The sequence below is a fragment of the Hoplias malabaricus genome, chromosome 5 (assembly GCF_029633855.1).
Source record: "Hoplias malabaricus isolate fHopMal1 chromosome 5, fHopMal1.hap1, whole genome shotgun sequence".
NCBI lineage: Eukaryota > Metazoa > Chordata > Actinopteri > Characiformes > Erythrinidae > Hoplias > Hoplias malabaricus.
Genome location: NC_089804.1, coordinates 17,027,479 through 17,033,995, shown reverse-complemented (window position 1 = coordinate 17,033,995; position 6,517 = coordinate 17,027,479).

The window sequence follows — 6,517 nt, the reverse complement described above, 5'->3', positions numbered from 1 at the left end:
GAGGTTTTCCTCTATGTTTTGCTGGCTAAGCCACCATTGAGAAACAGCATCAGCATGTTTGGACTGTGGAGAGACCTCCTTATGTTAATAAGCATGAAATACTGAAACACTGCTACAGATGTGGAACTGACTTCAAATTCAGGAGACTAGTAATTGTATGAAATGAAACACAGACCTAGTAAACAAGTGCTACAAAACTAAACAAATCCACTTTTAAGGTGGAATGATGATGTCTGAGGAGAATAAGGACTGTTTGTACATTGCTGAAGTTTAACTTGTCTGGATATTTTTATTCACTCTTTGAATGACCAAAGAAAATCTTTTGTAACTCAAGTTGTTTTGTTTTGTAGCACTTACATGCAGTTCGCAGTCTCCTGAATCTGGAGAAATTTCCAGCTTAAATGATCCGAAATACCAAAAAAAAAAGTCAATATTACCCACCTATTTAGCAAGAACAGAGCAATATCATCACCTCGGTTTGTGCTTTTCGAAATGTGGAATTCTTTCCATTGTCTAAAATAACTCTAGATGCCTCTGCAAATAGCAGAGAGAGAAAGAGAAAGCTTAGCTTACCAAACTAAGACAGTTTTTTTTTTTTTTTTTTTTTTTTTTTTTTTATTATTATTATTATTTACAGACACTGGGGCTTCGTAAACTCATTAAAGCAGTTTAGAGAGACTGGAGAGCTAGTAAATGGTTTTTTGATTCAATCATGAATGTCATTTATAAGGGGAATTTTTGGGCATGATATATAATATAGCATATACTTTACTCATATACATATGCACTCAAATATACACTTACGTAAATACTCACTCATGCATATGCATAAATTATCACTTACTCACTCTCTAAATCGTTCACACACATACCAAAACTTGAGGAATAGCAAAGTACATACAAGTGGTCAGTCAAGTACAGTCAAGTGGTTGTATTTCTTACATACTCACACATTAAAGAACCACTTAGTGTTCGTATTTTTCCACTACTTTAAAGTAAGCTAATACACAGCTATTTTGCATAAACTAACTGCATGTTCATTTCTTCATTGCTTTTTTCCCTCCAAAGTACATGTCGAAAGTGTCTAAAAGCTTTTAGACAATGATGAATATTTCCATGTCAAAGCAGGGCATCCACGAAAAGTTTTCATTTCCTGCTTTAAACTCAGATGTTGTTGTTTTCCTTAGGTGTGCCGGACATGTGAAATGTGCTTGATGAGGTGTTCAGGTTTACAGTCTGGAACAGTTAGAGGAAGATCCAGTCTAATAAATCTGTGCAGAGCAGGCTGAAGTAGATCAGACCTGGAGGAATGACCTCCGGCCAGAAACAATCCACCTCCTTTTGCTATGACATCACCCTGTCTAGACGCTCCAGTACAAAACGGCACTGTAATTCGGTAGCGGCTGAGATGTCCAATGCTGAATTTTGAAAGTGCAATATAAATATGGAAAAAGGCATACAATGTGGATTATTTACACACATATCACAGCAGAAATCTGAGCTTAGAGAAGCTGATCAGTTATCTTCTGTTTTTTTTTTCAGAAACATCAGACAAAGGCCAATGCATAAAAAGTCATTGAATTCAGAAAAGCTTATTAATAAGGGGTGATCTTCTAAAGCTGTGTTGTAAATAACTCAAAATATCAAAGCAGGAGAAGATTTTCCAGTTCTTTTAACATCTACCTTAGTAGACATCTTTACTAAGGTTCATGTTTTTACTGTTTTTCCAGCAGTAGGTTGCTGGTATTCTGGAAAGCTTTGGCTTATGTAATTCTCTTCTAATATTAAATTTCCAGCAATTTGTAAATGTACACTCCAGAAATATAATATACAATATACATAATGCAGCTAATAGAATCTTTCCCAAGCAGAAAAAGAGAATTACAGGGAAGTATACAATATTCTACTAAGTGGAGATCTGTATTATCCATTACACTATCCAATCTGTAAGGTAAAGATAGGATGCATCCCTTCACTCAAGGGCAAAGCTAACCTGATGCTCCAGGTTGGATCTTCCATCACCAAGGGTTCCAATTTTTTAGAGTTTCAGGCGTTCCTCTGAGTTCAGGGTTTGTCTATGGTATAGCGCAAGCAGACCAGTGGTCCCCTGTGACACAAACCTGCACTGTAGTTTATATTTGGACTCTATATATGCAGACAAGTGTTGTCTTGTAATATTACACTCTGTGTTTCAGGTGTGTAAATGTACTCATGTGTCAACAAGGCTTCGTTGACAGTTTACAATTGCATTAAAGTGTGGCAAAAAGTTTGATTTTTTCCCCACTATATCCATCACTCTATAGGTGTCCAAGACATATTAAACTATATTCAAAGTGACAATACAGCACATCCACTGAATATTAATGGCAGAAAAGATCCATGGCAGTCTCTTTTAACACCAGTATTTCACATCACTAAACACTCCACCATCTGGCACAACATTGAAAAGCCTAGTGAAGATTCAAACAAGCCCAACAGAGCTATGTCTGGAAAATCAGGTTCTGAATACACACACACACACACACACACACTCTCTCTCTCTCTTGCCAAGCCTGAGTGCATCAAGGGCAAAGTGTGTGTGAAGTAATGCCCATTCCCTGCACATGCAATGGGGCAGAAAATTACAAAAATGTTTGAAATAAACCTAGATTTATTTTTATTGGTTTAAATGGATGCCTATGAGCAGAGTGAGACAACAGTTCATCTAGGGTTCACACAAACATAAATACACACAAATATATTAGAGTTAGAATATACGGCATATGAAATGATCTTGAAACAACACCATGCCAGGAGTTCAACAGAAGCATCTCCAAGCATACCATGTCATTCATTCCTATTTCAAATTTAAAGCATTGCTGCAACTGAACTCCAGGGCCTTGAGGGGATTGAATTTGAACCTGTAGCCTCAGGCCAACTCCTTGCTCATGAATCATTGACCAGGTTGGAGGATATTCCTCCAAACTATGTGTATGCAAACAAATTTTGAACATGTATGACGTTATTTGATTAACATACCACAAGGATCTAACACCACAGCAGTGTTCTCCTCCTGTCTAATCAGCTGTTTTAGCTAATTTTTGCTGTTTTTACTTGGTTCTCTTTCTCCTCTGATCTAATATACTCCATGTTTTATCATTGCTGTTATTTCTCAGCTTTTGTTTTGTTTTGCTCCGTCTTAACTCGTCTTTGTGATCTCACATAAACACAGGTCCAGTGTTGTGATTGGAGAGACTCAGATTAGGGGGTGGGACAATTCTAGCATCTACATTGTAAGTAAGATGCTGCCCAAAATCAGAATGTCTTGTTTATCCAATGTTTACTCACTCAAAAAACTGACTGGATTGTTTTGTTAAACAATGTGTTGGTTGTTATGCTGCAGATCAAATTATTTTTTATTAATATATACTATTATTTAAAGACACAGTACCTGTAAGAGCAGACTCTAGGTATAATGATTGTAGTGTACAATTAACACCCATTTGATGAAAGATAGAGGAGTTTGATGACTATTTTACGTCACTGATGGTACATATTTGTTTATTAAAGATCTACTGGTACATTACCATTTACCTGAAAGTGTTTTGTTTGTCCACGTCTCCCTCAGTTTGCTCATGAAATTGGACCACAAATATGCCTTGTGTATTACACTGAATTTTAAACGAACATGAAACGATTAGACTGTAACCTATAAAAATAATCTAATACTAGGAAAAATTCCCAGCTTTAGCTGGCTGACCATCTGCTCATAGCTGTTAATTATTAGTCTGTCAGCACACTCTCGAGTCTTGTATGTACTATACTGCCGCCTTCTGGATATAATGATATTTTACATGTAAAGTTAAGCTTGGCGAGAAGCACAGCTTGTAACCAGCAAAATAAAACAACGATATACTGGTCAGCAATAAGGAAAGCTGATCTCCTTATCACAAACAAAACAAGCATACGTTATGGCAATTGTTGCACTCCTTATCAAGCAAACCAGCAGCATCCAACAAACTAAGAACTTCAAACGGGTTTAAGGTGCTTTCTTTCAGGAGTCGTTCTGAGAAGGCTACTCAAATGGCTGTATTTGCAGTGAAGACCTTTGACCTTTGTTTCCTGTCGCCTCACTTTGAAAGTAGTCAGCATTGGCCATTGCTCCAACTCCAAGACTGTACTTTGCAGAAAAAAGTAAAACAGTTATTTTAATTGTCAAATGCTCATCCAAATGACGTTTAGATAGGGATGATATAGAGAGGTGGTTGCACCTTTGCTCCATCACAGTTTCTAATGTTCTGGGAAGGCTTGACAATAAAGATGTTGGAATCATACTGTGAATTTAATTTAATTCAGCCACATAAACATTCAGGTACTGATGTTGCTTGATTACATCTGCATCACATCACGGTTCTAACTGAACCTGTATGGTACTGTATCACTCCAGAGAACACTGTTTCCCTGCTCCCAGTGTCATTAGGTGTAGTCACCTTAGGGTTATATGCAGCTATTATGTGTTCCTAACTGAAAACTTGTGTCCAAACCAGTAGCACCTTAAGGTAGCAAAATTCATTATTAATGGTGTCTAGAAACACCTGGGCATAAAGCATAACAGGTGGCATTTCCATGCTGCTATCCATTATCAGGACTAAAACACATTAATCGCTGGGTGTAATTGCATGTTGTATATTAAGCAAACCGTATTTTTAGAAACATGTTTAAAAGCATGATTCACACTCTCTGAGTATTTATGTGACTGCTCTCAGTATGTGGTTTGATTGACATGTTGTTTTCCAGACCTCAGTCCTTGATTTCTCAGCAGCTCATGACTCTAGAAACTACAGTGGTTTTCTCTGTAATCCTCCACTGGGAAAACCTGGGAATTGGGATTGAAATGGTACCAGCAAAAACAAAAACAAAAAAGAAAAATGAATAAGCAATGCAAAACTTTTTTTTATTATTTTTGTGAAAGATAACAACAAGGCCCAACTCCATCACAGTAAGGCTGTGATGGAACGGAACGTAATGCAGATCAACCTGCCATATTGTTCTCTACCAGGGTTAAGTCAGTCTTAGGAGTACATTTAATGACTGCTGTAGATATTTAATAGAAACAATGATTAAACTTATTTTGGAGTTGAGGGCATCATGGTGGTGCTGCCACGCTGATCCAGGGTCATGGGTTCTTGTTTTGATCTTTGAGTCACTGAGGAGTGTAAAAGTTTGGGGTGTTTTACAAGAGTCTGCATTTTTCTTATTCCCACAGCTCAAGAACACATTTGTTTGTGGATTAGTTATGATAAAGCAACACTATGTAGTATTTTACTTTAAAATTACAGCTTCAAAATCATTGTGATATTTCACTGCTCTGTAAGAGGAAGAATAGAACCTCTTTCATGGCTACTTCAATGCTATTTCACTGCTGGAGGCAGGCAAGGATGCACACCCCGCTCCCTTTAATTTCAGGTCAGTGCTGTAAAAGTGAATTACACTCTCCAACATTAGGGGGCTCTCAGGAGCAAAAATACCATATTATAGGTAGTGTTGCTTTAAATTATCTCCAAGAGAGTGCAGAGTGTGAGTGACTGAGTGAGGATGTGATGCTCTGTTCATGGAATATTCCTGCCCTAGAACCTTTAAATATATTTAAATGTAAAATTATTTATTCCATTTTCATGACTAAAATGTGGCTTTCTCATGATAATTGAATAATGTAATCACCCTTGTTAAAGCTAAAGCCTGGATAAACATCTTCTATGATGACAGACACTAACATAAATGTTCAGTGTTCTTCTGCTCCTCTGACAGTGCTACAAATAGTGCTGTACATGGAAATGATTTTCACATAATCTGATTATGTTTTGTTTTTCAAAAGTAGTTAATAACCTTATCTCAAGCAAATATATTCTAAATTTCTTATAATACACTTACTCTTTTATCTTGATTAAAAATATATATTGTTTTTGTCATCATCATTATCTTTTCTGCTTAATCTATTTCCTCGCCACCCTATCCATAAATACCAGGTACAGGAGTGAAGGCAAGGCTCAGCCAATGCCCATATTGCACAAGCTTGACTTACTGCCAAAAGATGCGAACACAACTCAAACTCTGACAGTACAAAGACTGAACTGGCGTGACCCTGGCACCCCATACTCTTGAAGCACCTCCCACAGAACCTCCCAGAGAATACAGTCATATGCCTTCTACAAATCCACAAAGCATGTGTATAGTGGAGTAGCAAACTCCATTGCCCCCTCAATAATCTGTAACAGACACATTCTCTGGTCCCCTCAGCCCTTTCAGTAAAATGGTAAGCAGTAAATGCATTTATATGCCTACTGTGTACAAGAGGTGTGTGTGTGTGTGTTTGTTTGTTTGTTTCTGTGATATGACTTATCAGTGGTACTTAGAGGTTTGTTTTAATAGTGATACTTGTTCTAAAAAGGTTTCAGAACCACTGTACTAGTGCATTAGTCAGGACAGCAGGTGCCCAATCTCTGATGGCTAGGTTGGTGAAAACTGACAGGCACTCTGA